Genomic DNA, 21,123 nt, shown 5'->3' with positions numbered 1-21,123 from the left:
CAGGATCGGAACCTAAAGAACAAATACACAATATGGGTAATCGAGGACAATATGGTGAGGTCTGGCTACTGACCCCTGATAGCAAAGAACTATGTGCAAATTTACACAGTGATGGAACAGTGAAACAGGCAGAGACAAATGGGAAGAAAACAGAAATGCGGAAGTATTAAGAAAATCATTTACACATAATTTTCAACCGTTTTAGCTGAATGTGATCAGAAAACAATCGCTAGCATGAAAAAAAGAATATTTACAGGTAACCTATGTTCTCTTTAAAGAAATAAAACATTTAAAAGTAATATCAGCAGAAAAATAACATCTTAAACAGGGACATGGGACTTGAGGAACTGACTGTACATTAAAATTCACACAAGCAGCCTTGAAGGTGCTCATACGATGAGCACTATGACCACATACAAATCAGGAGAAGAGATTTTTTTTGCTCTTTCCAATTGTATATGTCTTCCTTAATCCCACATAACTGATTTGTATTGCATCTGTGATGACTTACTTGCCTCCTTCATATGTTTTAGTTTACTTTCCAAGTCTCTCATGTTAACCAGTAGTTTGGCAGTATACATATACACTGTTAATAAACTTGTCATTAGGCAAAGTGGTTCTGCTGCTTACTCTCATGGAGATTTGTTTTGTAAGTGGTCTGTAAGTTAAGAGAAGTTAGAGACTATGAGCTCATCTCTAGAGTCTGAATTATCTGAAAATCTGAAAATATCTATGTGACTTGTTTTATCAGGAGAAGTTTTTTTTTTTTGCCCTTTCCAATTATATATGTGTTCCTTAATCCCACATAAGCAATTTGTATTGCATCTGTGATGACTTACTTGCCTACTTCATATGTTTTAGTTTACCCTGCAAGTCTCTCATGTTAACAAGAACATCGAGTCTTATCAGAAGTTGCCTCCCCTGTGTGATTTGCAGTTGGCCTAAGAGAATTTGGCCAATATTTCCCATCAGTTCTTGTATGGCTGCTTAGAAAGTAATGAGTCTTGGTTCACTTTCACATCTCTTTCTTTGCTCTCCTCGGTCCTTCTTAAACATTTGTACTGCCTGTTGACAAGCTTTATGCATAAAACTCTTTACTTTTGTCTCTGTTGGCTAATATAGATTTTCTGGTTAACGGATCATGCAACCAGGAATGCTGGATATATTTGCACAGCTGGGCAACCAACTTGCATTACCTGCCATTTATATTGTCATATAGTTTGCTTGAAAAAAAAAGTGGCTCCAAGAAGTCTACCACAAACATAATTTGATACTTTTCCCATGAGACTTCCATTTGGTGCTGACTACTCCAAATTAACTATTTTTGCTTAAACTTGGGGATGCCACTGATATTAATTCATGCATGGATTCCTCTGTTTATATTACTGGGACCTCAAATAATGTATCCTTTGTATATCTGGGTTGTATTAGTATGAGAAATGCATTACTTTTCTAATTAATGAACTAGAAATTTTTCATTAGCCCTGATCGCATAAATGGTCCTACACTCATATAGGTTCATAGGTACGTACTAGGCTATTGGCCCTAGGACCTATATAAGCCTAACCAAAAAATTTACCCTGGCTTTCTCCACCCAAGAAAATTATTTTCCTGTGCCCCTGTCGAGCAGAGCCACAGAAGTGATCCCTGGGGTGAATTTCCCATTTCCCATCCAATCATCAAGATTTTTCTTGAAGAGTGCTAATGAGGAGCTCTGTTTGACATAGATAGGTAGTCTGTTCCAGAGTATGGGAAGTCTCTGGGACAGGAATCTATCCCTCCAGCATGTTCTGTTTATTGTGGTGACGAGGTTTAGGTCCCTAGAGCGTGTAGCTCGGAGGGATTGGGATTTCTTTAAGTGGAGCATGTCCAACAGCTCTGGGTTTGACATAGCTTTGTATGTTAGGCAGAGATCACCCCTGAGTAGGCGATATGCAATGGAGTAAAGCTGTAGTTTTTTGAAAAGGTCTGCATAGGGCATCTGTTTGAGGCCAGTAATCCTCTTTGTGAGGTATTTCTGTGGTCTTTCCAGTTGTTGTAGATATCTTGTGAGGTACATACCAAAAGGGGCATTGTACTCTATAATGGGTCTAATGAGTGATGAGTAGCGGGGAACAATGACCTCTTTTTTTCTGGATGAGAATCCTTTTGTGATCAGATGAGCCACATAGAAGGATTTCCTGACCACTGTGGCAATGTGATTATCAAAGGAGAGACTACTGTCCACCTGTGTCCCAAGGTCTCTTATCACATTTTCGGCATTAAGTAGACTACCAGCTATGTGGTAGTTCATGGGTACAGAATTTTTACCAAAGGGGATGACAATACACTTTTTGGCATTGAGCTTCAGGCCATGGCTTTGACACCAGGTATGTGTCTCATTGAGGCTCTTTTGTAGTTTGTCCACATTGTTAGGAGTTTCGATTATGGCTCCTAGTTTGCAGTCATCTGCAAACTTTGTTAGCCAAAGACCTTATGTGTTAGCCTGCACTTCAGAGAAGTAGATACCAAACAGGAGAGGACCCAGGACTGAACCCTGTGGTACTTCACTTGTCACTGGTCTGAAGTCGGATTTGGAATACGCTACTTTCACAGTGTGGGTTCTGTCCGTGAGCCAGTTGGCAACCCATCTTGTGACATAGGGTTTTATACCTAGTTTAGTGAGCTTATCTATAATTCCAGAGTGGGGGATGGTGTCGAAAGCCTTGGCGAGATCTAGATAAGCTGTGTGAACCATTTTACTCTCATCTATAGCTTTGGTGACTGCTTCAAAGAAGTCAATCAGGTTTAGGAGACATGATCTGCCTTTTACAAATCCTAACTGGGTAGGGTCCAGAGTTTGGAGATTACCCATGTCTTTGTTTATGAGTTCCATGATGATACGTTCCATGGCCTTGCAGACCAGGCTCATCAGGCTATTGGGGCGGTAGTTCCTGGGGTCCGTCGTGGCTACACCTTTGTGGAGTGGGATAACCGTCGTGGTGCGCCATTCAGTGGGTACAAAGCCTGAGGTGAGGCTGTGAGTGAACATGGTACTTGGGTAGGGTGCCAGTTCATTCTGTAGTTCATGTAGAATGCAGCCTGGGATATTGTCAGGTCCCATGGATGCTGTGTTCTTGGCTTTGGAGAGTGTGTTTTTTTACCTGTGCAGTCGTGATTATAGGAACTTTGCATTCTTCTGATATGGAGATGGGCCCTCTAGGGGGTGAGAGGGGGGTAAAGTTAGCTCTGAACCTATCTGCTAGGATGTTGGCAATATCAGTTGGTTCTGTATATTTAGTGCCATTGTGCTGTAACTCAAAGCAGATCTGAGTGTTCCCATTGAGATTCTTGACATAGCTATAGAATGCTTTGTGGTTGTCTTTAGAGTCAGTGGCAATTTTGTTTTCGTAACTAGCTTTGGAGGATTTTATGAGGAATCTCAGCTTCTTACTGAGGTTGACCATGGAGTTCCTCCAGTCATGGGATTTTACTCTTTTTTGCAACAGCTTCTTTCTTCTGTTGTAGAGTTTGTTTATGGCAGAGGACCACCAGATTGGCTTTTTTTAGAGGATAATATCTTGGTTCTATTAGGGATAGCATGATCCATGCACTCGTGTAAGTACATATAAAGTGCATTTGTGTAGGATTCAGCAGTCATACCTCTATTGTCCATCTGCATGGGTGTCTTGAAGTTTGCCACTTCTGTCTTAAGAAGTGTGAAGTTGGCTTTGGAGAAGTTTTTTACGATGGTTTCCCTAATTGGGGGTGGGAGTGGGATGTGGATGTCTAGGCTGATTAGCTTGTCGTCGGATCTGACCAATGAGGAATTGACCTCTGTTGTGGAACACCGGTTTCCCATGTTGGTAATGACCAGGTCTAGGATATTGCTACTCCTGGTGGGGGTGTGAATAAGTTGATCCAAGGCGTTGGAATTTATGAATTCTAGAAAACGTTGAGCAAAAGAGTTGGTACATGAGTAGTTTTCCCAGTTAATGGTGGGGTAGTTGAAATTGCCCATTATTAGGGTGTTGGGTTGTACCCTAATACTTTCCAGAGAATCAAGAAATGAGGAGTGGGAATCCTGGGGCATGGTGGGGGGTCTGTAGCAAGCTGCAATTTGGATTGTGGTCTTGCCCAGAGTTAGTTGCACTTGGATAATCTCGGATGCATTATGCTGTGCAACTAGCCTGGAGGTGTGGATATCCTTAATGAATATGGACACGCCTCCGCCTTTAGTGCTTCGTTCTGGGTTAGGTGGCCGAAAGGTGTGGTATGAATTGTAGCCTGGTAATGCAGGGGTGCTCTCTGGAGCTTTGAACCAGGTCTCTGTCACTGCACAGATGTCAATGTTCTCCATTTTAAGGAGTGCCTCGAGTGAGTGCATTTTGAGGTTTAGACTTCTAGCATTGAGTAGCATTACCCTCAGATTTTGCTTGCTTGTACCTGTTACGGTGGTGACTTTGTCATTTGAACTTTGCCTAAAAAGGCACTATAGGGATGGCAAGGGCCTTAGACAGTATCCGGAATCCTAAGGGCGACAGGTGCAGGCCATCTCTGGCAAAGCATCGTGGTCTGTCGATCATGTCGTCCCAGGCAGACAAATACTGGATCCCCTTAGAATGACACCAGAAGCTTAGCCAATTGTTGAAGTCAATCATTTTGTCCTTGTACTGTGGTATCATTCTGGGTGATGGCAGGATGCTACTCAGAGTTAGGGTCATACCTGCCTGGGATACAAGATCAGAGAGCTCCTCCATGTCTCTTTTCATGTAGTCCAGGGAGGTACGTCTCAGGTCATTCACACCAACATGGACAATGACAGTGTCATATTTGTCTTATTGTGGAGTGACCTGAGTGCATGCGTTATGTGGCGGATCCTGGCACCTGGCAGGCAGCTGACAGTAACTTTCTCCTTGTTTAGTCTAGTGAGTGGAACTTCAGTGTGCCTGACTATAGAGTCACCTATGACTAGAGTGTTGAGTACGTTGTTATGCCTTATGGGCTGTGGTTGAATGGCACACTGAGTTTGTGGGCTATGTGTCATTTGGGTTGTGTTGGGTGGTGGAGTTTGCTTGCGTTTATGCTTTGGATGTCCCTGATGCTTGGGCAGGTTTTTATTGAGAGCCTCCACAAATGTAAGTGTGTGTTTTGTGTTTCTATGTGTGTGTTTTGGTGGTGTAGGTTTTGAGGGACTATGTGATGAGTGTGGTGTGGTGCAAGTGTTTACCTTCTCCTCTTGACTGTCTAGTCCAGTCTTGGGTGAAGAGAGCTTTGCTTCCAGTTTGGCTATATAAGTGCATCTCTCACAGGTTGTAGTGTTGGGTGGTAGGAGGAGAGGGGTGTCTGTGTACATGAGGCAATTGCTGCATTGCCCCAAGATGCCCAGATTCATCAGGTAGACAGAGAAATCACTGGGAGCTGACCCTTAGACATGCCTGGATAGGTGCTTATTTATTAAGTACTAAAAACTGCTTTCCTCTAGGCAAGTGAGGAAAGCTGAGTGCTGTAGTAATTTGCAGCTTATGTAGTGCTTACAATGAGTTCTGAACAAGTGCTGAGTTGCAAAGAAACAGATTTGAGTGCTGAAACTAGAAAACTGGCTAGTTATAAGAAACAAAACTAAGCTAGAAGGCTTCCCTCCAACACAAAAGGGCTTGGGGGCTCAGAAGCCTACAAACAGTCTAGACCACTTAACAGGAAAGGCAGGAAACAAGCTTAATTTTTTTTGTTCTTTCCCAGATGCTCTCTTTGTACACAGTAAAGTGCCTGAAATCAGAATATGATCTCACTGCACTCAGTTGAGTGAGCAAATGAGATGGGCCCAGAAGGAGTATCCAAACACAAATTTACAAGAGGGGCGGGCAGTTTCAAAGCCACTAAGATTAACACCAAAAAAGAAACAGGGAGGGTGGGTGGAAAAACTAACTGAAGAACAAAGTCAAAACTTCCAATTCAGTTAATATTCATGCAACACAATTAAAGCAATTTAGATACTGTATTATTTGAAAAACGTGCAGATAAAAAGTTCTTAAATTCTCTTATACGTCCAGTTGAATACAGCTAGATCTTAGCCGGCCAAAGCTGAGGTTTTTAAGTAAAAAATATTTCAAACTGTACCACTTAAATAGGCATTGACAGGAAATCAAAGATGATTCTTGGCATTTAGTTTTCTGAATCTGTTTAATAAATAATCAGTCCAGCTACTTTGATCTCTCAGTAATTGGTGTAACTTAATAAGCCATTCACTTTCCTGCTTTGCTTCAACATTGGTGTTTTGCAAATGTTCATTTATTGATAGTAGTTTATCTTTCACAACTGCAAATCATCTTGTTGTCTCTAGGCAATACAATGGTAGGTCTCTTCTTGTATGACTACAAAAGACAGCATCTTTCTTTTTTTTGGCTGTTTTTTCTCACATACATCTGCCATCAATGGGCCTCAGTGCCTTTTACCAGTCATCATGTACACATGCCCCTCCTGGCTTCCCCTGCATAAAATCTGATTAGGGTTGGGGGCCAATGAGGAGAATGATGCATCATTGGTCTGTGTCATATTGCTACAAAAGGAGATTTTCACTGATTAGTAGGTGCTGCCATGGGAGGATGGGTCAGCCTGCATAAGTGCAAACATATAACACCCAATGTGTGGGATATACAATGGACACACTCCAGCAAACTGCTATGACTGCTTTTATTATTCACATTACCTTCTCCCTTTAATATAGGCTTAATCAAGGTGTTCCTTTTATTATTGTCTTCTTCAGCTACCGCACATAAATTATTATAATCATATCCTCTCTGTATAAAAAACTAGTCCTTAACACTTTTTGCTTATAATCAATATCACATGTGGTCATCCTAGAGGCCCTAATAAACTGGCCTCTCTGAATATTTCTTTTTATAAATCTAGGATGACCACTAGGTCACTGTTGGGAAATGTATTCTTTCCATATAGTTTCCTATCTGGCCTTTTACCTTTCAAATTCCACTGTAATTGAATATCTAATAATGCCTTATATAAACACACCTTGATTTGTGAAAAATATAAAAAAGTTTCTTTTTTCTGTAATTGGTACAATGGACATGAGGGGTGGGTGCTATAAAAATAAGCAAGAAACCATTGAAACAGAATGGAAAGTAAGACTTGGTGCAGATAAATTCCCAGAGATTAATGAGACTGTCAATATAAAATGTTTTTTGAAAGAAAAAAGGCTAAAAATCAAATATTATTGTTTGTAAGAATTTGTTTATATATATATATATATATATATATATATATATATAGAGAGAGAGAGAGAGAGAGAGAGAGTAAAGTACATTTTATGACAGTTTTTCAAAGGTTTTCTTTATTTAGGAGATTTATGAACTAATTGGTGATAAATGTTTTTTATTGATGGTCTGTTTTTATTGGTCAGTGGTTGTTAAAAAGTCAGTGATGGTGTAAAATTTAGTTTATGAAGAAGTCTTTTAAGACGAAAGCATGATATTAAGGTTTATTAACGCTAAGACCGGGTGTTATTTTTCTCCTACAACCCTGTTGTTGAAGTGGTTTTATTTAATAGTTCATTTTTTTTTATATATCAAGAGAGAGAAACATATGTATATATCTTTATGCATATATATATATATATATATATATATATATATATATATATATATATATATATACACACACGTGTGTGTGTTTGCATATATATATATATATATATATATATATATATATATATATATATATATATACACACACACACACACACACACACACACACACACACACACACACACACACACACACACACACACACACACATATATATATATATGTGTGTATGTATAGGTAGATAGAAAGCTAGATCTAGATATAAATATATATATAGATATATAGATGCCTTATATTTTGTTGATCTTGGTTTTCATCATCAAATGAAAAAGCTGGTTCTGTTGATAAAAAATCAGCTGACTGAACCATACTGTTGTTTTTTCAAAATGACATTGTGGTACAGTGGGGATTGGAAACCTTACCCTTAACCCACTGTAGTGCAGTCTCAGAGTGGGTATAAATAATTAACAGGGAGATGAGGGTGTCCCGGTCGCTCTCCCCCACCAGTTTTTTTAATGTATCCGTCTCACAGCATAAGGGTCAACATTTGTATATCTGTATTTGTCAGAAATACCATCAAGTAAAATTCTATGACCCTAACTTGGAGTTCATGGAGATCCAAATCAACTTCAAGAAAACTCAACTATTATTTAATTGCTAGCAACAGGTCTCATCAATAACTCCCAAGAGATCACACACACAAAAAAACCCCAAAAACTTTACTACCACTGAGGGGTAAATATGATATGAAATACCTTCTTGCTAGGAGACTTCAGTTACTCAAGCAGTTATTGCAATAGTTAGAGCTCAAAAAATTGTTAAACTTGGTGTTTTCTATTCTTAATACCAATGTACAGAAGCAAACTCTAAAATTATCTTTTAGGAGTTCTGACATCCTGGCTAAAACTGTCCACAATGAACTATGAATGTAGCATTGCAACTAAAAGTTAACCGTAAGACCTTCTTTAGCTGTATTAGATGTATTAGAATTTTCCTACAATTATGTATTAAACTTATTTGAACTGACACCTCCTTTTCTGACTCCAAGGATATTGTTAATATTCTTGCAGACAAATTCTCTTCCAGCTTCATACCATTCACCCACCCATCCTTCTCTCCCCTCCATTCTCCTTCATACTCCCCCTCCTGAGATCAATTTTGACCAAGTCCTTTTGGTACTTTCCAAAATTAAAAACAATACTTCAAAGAGTCCTAACAATATCCTTGGACACCTGCTGAGAAATTTAAAGTCCCACTTGGCAAATACCCTCGATCAACACTTCCACCTGTCTCTCTTCAATAGTGATGTCCCTGAGGAATGTAGAATTGCAGTTGTGGTGCCTTGCATAAAGGCCACCCCTTTACTGACCTTGGGAATTTCAGACCTATTAGTCTCACTACCATTATTGGTAAGGTTTTGGAAAATATTATAGCTGAACAAATAAACTCTAGTATAAGTGACCTTATATCCCTGGATACATATTAGTTTGTCTTTGTAAAAGTCAGATCATGATTGCCCATCCTGGTTGAGTTCTTTGCAACAGTTACTGATGCAATGGATAATGGGCATACAATCCACACTGCTTATCTTGTGAAGGTCTTTGATGCTGTCCCCTATGTCAGGATTATTGAAAAAAGTCTTCCAACTCAGTGTTAACCTATGCATACTTCACTGGATTGTTAATTGGCTCTCTGGCAGAACAAATACATTAATGTTGATGTGTTTGCTCTAGACAGAAATATGTCACTAGTGGTGTCCCCCAATTATCTGTCCTGGGTCCCCCCCTCTTTGGTATACATTTTTGTGACATAAATGCCAATAAAAAGGAACTCTGACAAACCAAGTTTGTTGATAATTGCAAACTGGGAATGATTATCAAATCTCACTCATATAGTCAAAGGCTACAGAAAGGGCTGGGCCAAACAAATTCTTGGTGCATTAATCATGGGCTTAACCTTAACACCAAGAAAGAGCACCGTTTACCTTATAGATAAAATTCTACTTTAATTTGACACAGTCATCTGTGACATGAGATAATACGTTGATAACAGACTCTCCTTTGACCACTATTGCTCTGTGGTGGTTAAAAAATCCATATAACTGCCACAGTGTATCCTTTGTGGCATCTCCCCAAGGTCCAAAAAAGTTCTAATCTTTATTCATCACTTGTTAGTGCCATCACTGAATATACTGCACCCTTCTGCATGTACCACACCAGGCACCTAAGCCAGTTTGAGAAACTTCAAAGTTTCATCACCAAAAAAAAAAATCTTAGCTTTCTGTACCCTTAGTTACTCTGATAGACTAAAAGCTCTTCTTGGTCGTACAGCCTTCTGACAGATGACTGATGCTTAACTACGAATGGTCCAGAAATCAAACTCCTACCCTTAAATAGAACAAGTAGTAAAGCAAGCATCCATTCTAGAGACCTAAACCTATGCTGTGACATCAACAAGACCAGATGGTGTAACACATACCTTATCCAACATTTACACTTTTTCTGGAATAGGATCTCATTACTCATCAAGCAGACTGCTTCCCTAGCAATCATTAAAGCCAGTCTGAATTATTGGATGGGTGAGCACAAATTTTCACTAGGAATATGTGGAGAAAGTCTGCGTAATGGGGAGTATGGCTAGTTTTCCACCAGTACTGGGTGATGTGGCTGACTTTCTTGATGGTCCCATTTGACTGTAAGCTTAGTAAGAATGCATGAAGCAATGAACCTTTGAAAAATTCAATCATTTTCTTTGAGAGGTCTAGTGGTAATACCACACCACCAAGCGAAACCATATTTTGGCACTTCTCTACTACAAACCTACTTCAGATTGTAGCCGGGCTAAGCAAAATTCACAACAATCCTCTGAAGATGGACCCAACTCAGGGGGCTGCTGCATTCATCTCTTAATTATACAATAAACAAAATCACTGCACAGAAAACTCTGTACCTATTAGCCTTAACTATAATGATAAATTCAGGATCATACCACCCTGGTAGAACTCCTGAATTAATAAACCGTACAAAGAAAAGAAGGAAAATATTTAGAAATGTAAGAAATTCCCATTCCCATACCGTTTTACCTTTATAAAGCTGAATCACAGTGTTTAGAATGCTCATATGAGCGACTGGTAACTACAGTTGCCACCATTTCAAATGCCCAAAGTGGGACATTTTTGGTAGAAATGTCAGATTCTTCAGGGCAAAACATACCCACAGCTGGTACAAAGGACAGAACTTCACTTTTTTTGCCTAAATAAAAGCTTATTCTTCTAGCACTTTAGTTGCTTATTCTATTTCTTATAACATTTAGGTGTTTCAGATACAGAATAACTGGTTTATGCAACTATTACATAAAATGTAGGAAATATGTTTGTCCTAAAATCTCAGGACATTTGCCATTTTTTTGATTTCTTTTCTGGACACAACTGCCTAAAGAGGGACTGTCCCTCGCAAAGTGGGACAGGTGGTAACCCCACTCATAACCACAAATGTGAAAATGGTAATAGTCCTTAATGTTCGAAAAATAGCAAATCGAAAAGCAGATTCACTGTTTTTCGAACATTAATGTCGAATGAAAAAAAAAGAAGTGTAAAGCAGGGGGCAAGCCCACCAGCGCCCCCCACACACCCCTACTTTAATATTCAAACTCCGAGATCACACTACAGTGGGGAAAGGGACCATTCTCCGATCCCCACTATAGTGCAATCCACCCCACAATGTCGAATGTGCAATGAGCGAATGTCACTGTGCATTTGCTCATTGCACATTTGAACCTTTTTTCGTTCGGAGTTTGCAAACTTTGCAAACAGCCTTTTGAACAATTGCTGTTCGCCCATGTGCAATACGCACACATGAAGGTAAACTTCCCATACCTCAAGACTGTACTGACATATACCAGCAAGGAACTTAAGGGCACTAATAGAATATAGAAAGCAAAGTATGAGCTTAAGGTCACTATAGATACCAATGGAATCAATAAATCTTTCTTCAGTTATGTGAGTAAATTAAAGAATAATGTCCAATAATGCATTGAGCTCATCCATAATAATATCACACATTCTGACCCCAAGGATATCACCAATATATTAATAGACACATTTAGTGTTAACTTTTCCCCAGCTATTCCTATTGCACCCACTTCTACTTCTTCATCTTCTTTTGGCTTTTCCCGGTTAGGGGTCACCACAGCGGATCACCTGTCCGCTCATGATTGGCAGTGGAGTTTTCCAGTGTTGAGTTGCCAGCCCGGCGCCCAACCTTCCACAGAAGGCACACACTCACACCTAGAGCCAATTTAGAGTGTCCAATCCACCTACTGCATGTCTTTGGGATGTGGGAGGAAACCGGAGCACCTGGAGGAAACCCACGCGATTCCTATTGCACCCACTATCCAAGAAAATTATTTTACTCTTAAAATCACATTGGGACTCATTGTAGAATCTATTCCAAAGGCTATAACTAATACTTTTATGGTAACATATAACATACCAAGCTACAACCTCATCATTGGCAGGTATGCATTTTTTATACTTAAACTGTTCAACCTCAGCCTATCGACAGGGTTTGTGCATGATGCCTGAAGAACAACTATTGTCACTTCCCTATACAAGGGAGTCTTCTCTATAGAGCAAGGTAATGATAGGCCCACCTCAACAGCCTCACATGCAAAGCCGTGGAATATTTCACAAGAGAGCTTATTACTGAAGTAAAGCAAGAATGCACACCAATTCCCTTTTCATCTTATCACATTTTGTATTTTTCTTTTCAATTTGTTGTTGTGCTTATTTGATTGACTCAAAACATGTTTAGTTTCATCTCAGTTGCATAAGAATTTAAATGCAGTGCATGACATTGAATGAGTTTCACATCTTGTGCCTGCACAGACATGGCATCTTATATTTTTTGTGCGTAATTTCCTCTGTTTTCAAAATGAAGTCTGTCTACATGGTGCAGATGAATGAAGGCCTGACTGTGACTCAGTCCACTATGGTTCCATTGTGGTCCCAGCTGGGGAGGAACCAGACTGGAAGGAGAATAATGAAGGGGAAGAAGTGTCCACATCTGTAGAGTAAACAGTGGAGACAGGGACATAATCCATAATGCCTTAAGACTGGATGGGGTCTGATTTCTGGCAACAACCCTTGCAGAGGTGAAGGGGAAGAAGTGCCCACATCTGTAGAGTAAACAGTGGAGACAGGGACATAATCCATAATGCCTTAAGACTGGATGGGGTCTGATTTCTGGCAACAACCCTTGCAGAGGTGAAGGGGAAGAAGTGTCCACATCTGTAGAGTAAACAGTGGAGACAGGGACATAATCCATAATGCCTTAAGACTGGATGGGGTCTGATTTCTGGCAACAACCCTTGCAGAGGTGAAGGGGAAGAAGTGTCCACATCTGTAGAGTAAACAGTGGAGACAGGGACATAATCCATAATGCCTTAAGACTGGATGGGGTCTGATTTCTGGCAACAACCCTTGCAGAGGTGAAGGGGAAGAAGTGCCCACATCTCTAGAGTAAACAGTGGAGACAGGGACATAATCCATAATGCCTTAAGACTGGATGGGGTCTGATTTCTGGCAACAACCCTTGCAGAGGTGAAGGGGAAGAAGTGTCCACATCTGTAGAGTAAACAGTGGAGACAGGGACATAATCCATAATGCCTTAAGACTGGATGGGGTCTGATTTCTGGCAACAACCCTTGCAGAGGTGAAGGGGAAGAAGTGCCCACATCTCTAGAGTAAACAGTGGAGACAGGGACATAATCCATAATGCCTTAAGACTGGATGGGGTCTGATTTCTGGCAACAACCCTTGCAGAGGTGAAGGGGAAGAAGTGTCCACATCTGTAGAGTAAACAGTGGAGACAGGGACATAATCCATAATGCCTTAAGACTGGATGGGGTCTGATTTCTGGCAACAACCCTTGCAGAGGTGAAGGGGAAGAAGTGTCCACATCTGTAGAGTAAACAGTGGAGACAGGGACATAATCCATAATGCCTTAAGACTGGATGGGGTCTGATTTCTGGCAACAACCCTTGCAGAGGTGAAGGGGAAGAAGTGCCCACATCTGTAGAGTAAACAGTGGAGACAGGGACATAATCCATAATGCCTTAAGACTGGATGGGGTCTGATTTCTGGCAACAACCCTTGCAGAGGTGAAGGGGAAGAAGTGCCCACATCTGTAGAGTAAACAGTGGAGACAGGGACATAATCCATAATGCCTTAAGACTGGATGGGGTCTGATTTCTGGCAACAACCCTTGCAGAGGTGAAGGGGAAGAAGTGCCCACATCTCTAGAGTAAACAGTGGAGACAGGGACATAATCCATAATGCCTTAAGACTGGATGGGGTCTGATTTCTGGCAACAACCCTTGCAGAGGTGAAGGGGAAGAAGTGTCCACATCTGTAGAGTAAACAGTGGAGACAGGGACATAATCCATAATGCCTTAAGACTGGATGGGGTCTGATTTCTGGCAACAACCCTTGCAGAGGTGAAGGGGAAGAAGTGCCCACATCTCTAGAGTAAACAGTGGAGACAGGGACATAATCCATAATGCCTTAAGACTGGATGGGGTCTGATTTCTGGCAACAACCCTTGCAGAGGTGAAGGGGAAGAAGTGTCCACATCTGTAGAGTAAACAGTGGAGACAGGGACATAATCTATAATGCCTTAAGACTGGATGGGGTCTGATTTCTGGCAACAACCCTTGCAGAGGTGAAGGGGAAGAAGTGTCCACATCTGTAGAGTAAACAGTGGAGACAGGGACATAATCCATAATGCCTTAAGACTGGATGGGGTCTGATTTCTGGCAACAACCCTTGCAGAGGTGAAGGGGAAGAAGTGCCCACATCTGTAGAGTAAACAGTGGAGACAGGGACATAATCCATAATGCCTTAAGACTGGATGGGGTCTGATTTCTGGCAACAACCCTTGCAGAGGTGAAGGGAAGAAGTGTCCACATCTGTAGAGTAAACAGTGGAGACAGGGACATAATCCATAATGCCTTAAGACTGGATGGGGTCTGATTTCTGGCAACAACCCTTGCAGAGGTGAAGGGGAAGAAGTGTCCACATCTGTAGAGTAAACAGTGGAGACAGGGACATAATCCATAATGCCTTAAGACTGGATGGGGTCTGATTTCTGGCAACAACCCTTGCAGAGGTGAAGGGAAGAAGTGTCCACATCTGTAGAGTAAACAGTGGAGACAGGGACATAATCCATAATGCCTTAAGACTGGATGGGGTCTGATTTCTGGCAACAACCCTTGCAGAGGTGAAGGGAAGAAGTGCCCACATCTGTAGAGTAAACAGTGGAGACAGGGACATAATCCATAATGCCTTAAGACTGGATGGGGTCTGATTTCTGGCAACAACCCTTGCAGAGGTGAAGGGGAAGAAGTGTCCACATCTGTAGAGTAAACAGTGGAGACAGGGACATAATCCATAATGCCTTAAGACTGGATGGGGTCTGATTTCTGGCAACAACCCTTGCAGAGGTGAAGGGGAAGAAGTGCCCACATCTCTAGAGTAAACAGTGGAGACAGGGACATAATCCATAATGCCTTAAGACTGGATGGGGTCTGATTTCTGGCAACAACCCTTGCAGAGGTGAAGGGGAAGAAGTGCCCACATCTGTAGAGTAAACAGTGGAGACAGGGACATAATCCATAATGCCTTAAGACTGGATGGGGTCTGATTTCTGGCAACAACCCTTGCAGAGGTGAAGGGGAAGAAGTGTCCACATCTGTAGAGTAAACAGTGGAGACAGGGACATAATCCATAATGCCTTAAGACTGGATGGGGTCTGATTTCTGGCAACAACCCTTGCAGAGGTGAAGGCGAAGAAGTGCCCACATCTGTAGAGTAAACAGTGGAGACAGGGACATAATCCATAATGCCTTAAGACTGGATGGGGTCTGATTTCTGGCAACAACCCTTGCAGAGGTGAAGGGGAAGAAGTGCCCACATCTGTAGAGTAAACAGTGGAGACAGGGACATAATCCATAATGCCTTAAGACTGGATGGGGTCTGATTTCTGGCAACAACCCTTGCAGAGGTGAAGGGGAAGAAGTGCCCACATCTCTAGAGTAAACAGTGGAGACAGGGACATAATCCATAATGCCTTAAGACTGGATGGGGTCTGATTTCTGGCAACAACCCTTGCAGAGGTGAAGGGGAAGAAGTGCCCACATCTGTAGAGTAAACAGTGGAGACAGGGACATAATCCATAATGCCTTAAGACTGGATGGGGTCTGATTTCTGGCAACAACCCTTGCAGAGGTGAAGGGAAAGAAGTGTCCACATCTGTAGAGTAAACAGTGGAGACAGGGACATAATCCATAATGCCTTAAGACTGGATGGGGTCTGATTTCTGGCAACAACCCTTGCAGAGGTGAAGGGGAAGAAGTGCCCACATCTCTAGAGTAAACAGTGGAGACAGGGACATAATCTATAATGCCTTAAGACTGGATGGGGTCTGATTTCTGGCAACAACCCTTGCAGAGGTGAAGGGAAAGAAGTGCCCACATCTGTAGAGTAAACAGTGGAGACAGGGACATAATCCATAATGCCTTAAGACTGGATGGGGTCTGATTTCTGGCAACAACCCTTGCAGAGGTGAAGGGGAAGAAGTGTCCACATCTGTAGAGTAAACAGTGGAGACAGGGACATAATCCATAATGCCTTAAGACTGGATGGGGTCTGATTTCTGGCAACAACCCTTGCAGAGGTGAAGGGGAAGAAGTGCCCACATCTCTAGAGTAAACAGTGGAGACAGGGACATAATCCATAATGCCTTAAGACTGGATGGGGTCTGATTTCTGGCAACAACCCTTGCAGAGGTGAAGGGAAAGAAGTGTCCACATCTGTAGAGTAAACAGTGGAGACAGGGACATAATCCATAATGCCTTAAGACTGGATGGGGTCTGATTTCTGGCAACAACCCTTGCAGAGGTGAAGGGGAAGAAGTGTCCACATCTGTAGAGTAAACAGTGGAGACAGGGACATAATCCATAATGCCTTAAGACTGGATGGGGTCTGATTTCTGGCAACAACCCTTGCAGAGGTGAAGGGGAAGAAGTGCCCACATCTGTAGAGTAAACAGTGGAGACAGGGACATAATCCATAATGCCTTAAGACTGGATGGGGTCTGATTTCTGGCAACAACCCTTGCAGAGGTGAAGGGGAAGAAGTGCCCACATCTGTAGAGTAAACAGTGGAGACAGGGACATAATCCATAATGCCTTAAGACTGGATGGGGTCTGATTTCTGGCAACAACCCTTGCAGAGGTGAAGGGGAAGAAGTGTCCACATCTGTAGAGTAAACAGTGGAGACAGGGACATAATCTATAATGCCTTAAGACTGGATGGGGTCTGATTTCTGGCAACAACCCTTGCAGAGGTGAAGGGGAAGAAGTGCCCACATCTGTAGAGTAAACAGTGGAGACAGGGACATAATCCATAATGCCTTAAGACTGGATGGGGTCTGATTTCTGGCAACAACCCTTGCAGAGGTGAAGGGGAAGAAGTGCCCACATCTGTAGAGTAAACAGTGGAGACAGGGACATAATCCATAATGCCTTAAGACTGGATGGGGTCTGATTTCTGGCAACAACCCTTGCAGAGGTGAAGGGAAGAAGTGCCCACATCTGTAGAGTAAACAGTGGAGACAGGGACATAATCCATAATGCCTTAAGACTGGATGGGGTCTGATTTCTGGCAACAACCCTTGCAGAGGTGAAGGGGAAGAAGTGCCCACATCTGTAGAGTAAACAGTGGAGACAGGGACATAATCCATAATGCCTTAAGACTGGATGGGGTCTGATTTCTGGCAACAACCCTTGCAGAGGTGAAGGGGAAGAAGTGCCCACATCTGTAGAGTAAACAGTGGAGACAGGGACATAATCTATAATGCCTTAAGACTGGATGGGGTCTGATTTCTGGCAACAACCCTTGCAGAGGTGAAGGGGAAGAAGTGTCCACATCTGTAGAGTAAACAGTGGAGACAGGGACATAATCCATAATGCCTTAAGACTGGATGGGGTCTGATTTCTGGCAACAACCCTTGCAGAGGTGAAGGGGAAGAAGTGCCCACATCTGTAGAGTAAACAGTGGAGACAGGGACATAATCCATAATGCCTTAAGACTGGATGGGGTCTGATTTCTGGCAACAACCCTTGCAGAGGTGAAGGGAAAGAAGTGCCCACATCTGTAGAGTAAACAGTGGAGACAGGGACATAATCCATAATGCCTTAAGACTGGATGGGGTCTGATTTCTGGCAACAACCCTTGCAGAGGTGAAGGGGAAGAAGTGTCCACATCTGTAGAGTAAACAGTGGAGACAGGGACATAATCCATAATGCCTTAAGACTGGATGGGGTCTGATTTCTGGCAACAACCCTTGCAGAGGTGAAGGGAAGAAGTGTCCACATCTGTAGAGTAAACAGTGGAGACAGGGACATAATCTATAATGCCTTAAGACTGGATGGGGTCTGATTTCTGGCAACAACCCTTGCAGAGGTGAAGGGGAAGAAGTGTCCACATCTGTAGAGTAAACAGTGGAGACAGGGACATAATCCATAATGCCTTAAGACTGGATGGGGTCTGATTTCTGGCAACAACCCTTGCAGAGGTGAAGGGGAAGAAGTGCCCACATCTCTAGAGTAAACAGTGGAGACAGGGACATAATCCATAATGCCTTAAGACTGGATGGGGTCTGATTTCTGGCAACAACCCTTGCAGAGGTGAAGGGGAAGAAGTGTCCACATCTGTAGAGTAAACAGTGGAGACAGGGACATAATCTATAATGCCTTAAGACTGGATGGGGTCTGATTTCTGGCAACAACCCTTGCAGAGGTGAAAGGGAAGAAGTGTCCACATCTGTAGAGTAAACAGTGGAGACAGGGACATAATCTATAATGCCTTAAGACTGGATGGGGTCTGATTTCTGGCAACAACCCTTGCAGAGGTGAAGGAGAAGAAGTGCCCACATCTCTAGAGTAAACAGTGGAGACAGGGACATAATCCATAATGCCTTAAGACTGGATGGGGTCTGATTTCTGGCAACAACCCTTGCAGAGGTGAAGGGGAAGAAGTGTCCACATCTGTAGAGTAAACAGTGGAGACAGGGACATAATCTATAATGCCTTAAGACTGGATGGGGTCTGATTTCTGGCAACAACCCTTGCAGAGGTGAAGGGAAGAAGTGTCCACATCTGTAGAGTAAACAGTGGAGACAGGGACATAATCCATAATGCCTTAAGACTGGATGGGGTCTGATTTCTGGCAACAACCCTTGCAGAGGTGAAGGGGAAGAAGTGCCCACATCTCTAGAGTAAACAGTGGAGACAGGGACATAATCTATAATGCCTTAAGACTGGATGGGGTCTGATTTCTGGCAACAACCCTTGCAGAGGTGAAGGGGAAGAAGTGCCCACATCTGTAGAGTAAACAGTGGAGACAGGGACATAATCCATAATGCCTTAAGACTGGATGGGGTCTGATTTCTGGCAACAACCCTTGCAGAGGTGAAGGGGAAGAAGTGCCCACATCTCTAGAGTAAACAGTGGAGACAGGGACATAATCCATAATGCCTTAAGACTGGATGGGGTCTGATTTCTGGCAACAACCCTTGCAGAGGTGAAGGGGAAGAAGTGCCCACATCTGTAGAGTAAACAGTGGAGACAGGGACATAATCTATAATGCCTTAAGACTGGATGGGGTCTGATTTCTGGCAACAACCCTTGCAGAGGTGAAGGGAAAGAAGTGCCCACATCTGTAGAGTAAACAGTGGAGACAGGGACATAATCCATAATGCCTTAAGACTGGATGGGGTCTGATTTCTGGCAACAACCCTTGCAGAGGTGAAGGGGAAGAAGTGTCCACATCTGTAGAGTAAACAGTGGAGACAGGGACATAATCTATAATGCCTTAAGACTGGATGGGGTCTGATTTCTGGCAACAACCCTTGCAGAGGTGAAGGGGAAGAAGTGCCCACATCTGTAGAGTAAACAGTGGAGACAGGGACATAATCCATAATGCCTTAAGACTGGATGGGGTCTGATTTCTGGCAACAACCCTTGCAGAGGTGAAGGGGAAGAAGTGCCCACATCTGTAGAGTAAACAGTGGAGACAGGGACATAATCCATAATGCCTTAAGACTGGATGGGGTCTGATTTCTGGCAACAACCCTTGCAGAGGTGAAGGGAAGAAGTGCCCACATCTCTAGAGTAAACAGTGGAGACAGGGACATAATCCATAATGCCTTAAGACTGGATGGGGTCTGATTTCTGGCAACAACCCTTGCAGAGGTGAAGGGGAAGAAGTGCCCACATCTGTAGAGTAAACAGTGGAGACAGGGACATAATCCATAATGCCTTAAGACTGGATGGGGTCTGATTTCTGGCAACAACCCTTGCAGAGGTGAAAGGGAAGAAGTGCCCACATCTGTAGAGTAAACAGTGGAGACAGGGACATAATCCATAATGCCTTAAGACTGGATGGGGTCTGATTTCTGGCAACAACCCTTGCAGAGGTGAAGGGAAGAAGTGCCCACATCTGTAGAGTAAACAGTGGAGACAGGGACATAATCCATAATGCCTTAAGACTGGATGGGGTCTGATTTCTGGCAACAACCCTTGCAGAGGTGAAGGGAAGAAGTGTCCACATCTGTAGAGTAAACAGTGGAGACAGGGACATAATCCATAATGCCTTAAGACTGGATGGGGTCTGATTTCTGGCAACAACCCTTGCAGAGGTGAAGGGGAAGAAGTGCCCACATCTCTAGAGTAAACAGTGGAGACAGGGACATAATCCATAATGCCTTAAGACTGGATGGGGTCTGATTTCTGGCAACAACCCTTGCAGAGGTGAAGGGGAAGAAGTGCCCACATCTGTAGAGTAAACAGTGGAGACAGGGACATAATCCATAATGCCTTAAGACTGGATGGGGTCTGATTTCTGGCAACAACCCTTGCAGAGGTGAAGGGGAAGAAGTGCCCACATCTGTAGAGTAAACAGTGGAGACAGGGACATAATCCATAATGCCTTAAGACTGGATGGGGTCTGATTTCTGGCAACAACCCTTGCAGAGGTGAAGGGAAGAAGTGCCCACATCTGTAGAGTAAACAGTGGAGACAGGGACATAATCTATAATGCCTTAAGACTGGATGGGGTCTGATTTCTGGCAACAACCCTTGCAGAGGTGAAGGGAAGAAGTGCCCACATCTGTAGAGTAAACAGTGGAGACAGGGACATAATCCATAATGCCTTAAGACTGGATGGGGTCTGATTTCTGGCAACAACCCTTGCAGAGGTGAAGAGGAAGAAGTGCCCACATCTCTAGAGTAAACAGTGGAGACAGGGACATAATCCATAATGCCTTAAGACTGGATGGGGTCTGATTTCTGGCAACAACCCTTGCAGAGGTGAAGGGAAGAAGCACATTTAAAAAACTAGACGGAAAAACCCCATTGCCAAACTGGAGGGGTTTGAGGAAAACCCTTGAGGGGTAAGGGAAGAAAACATTCAATAAAAGTGGA

The sequence above is a fragment of the Protopterus annectens genome, chromosome 9.part0 (genome assembly GCF_019279795.1).
Source record: "Protopterus annectens isolate FY-2018-M chromosome 9.part0, PAN1.0, whole genome shotgun sequence".
Classification (NCBI taxonomy): Eukaryota; Metazoa; Chordata; order Ceratodontiformes; family Protopteridae; genus Protopterus; species Protopterus annectens.
This window is presented reverse-complemented; position numbering follows the sequence as displayed.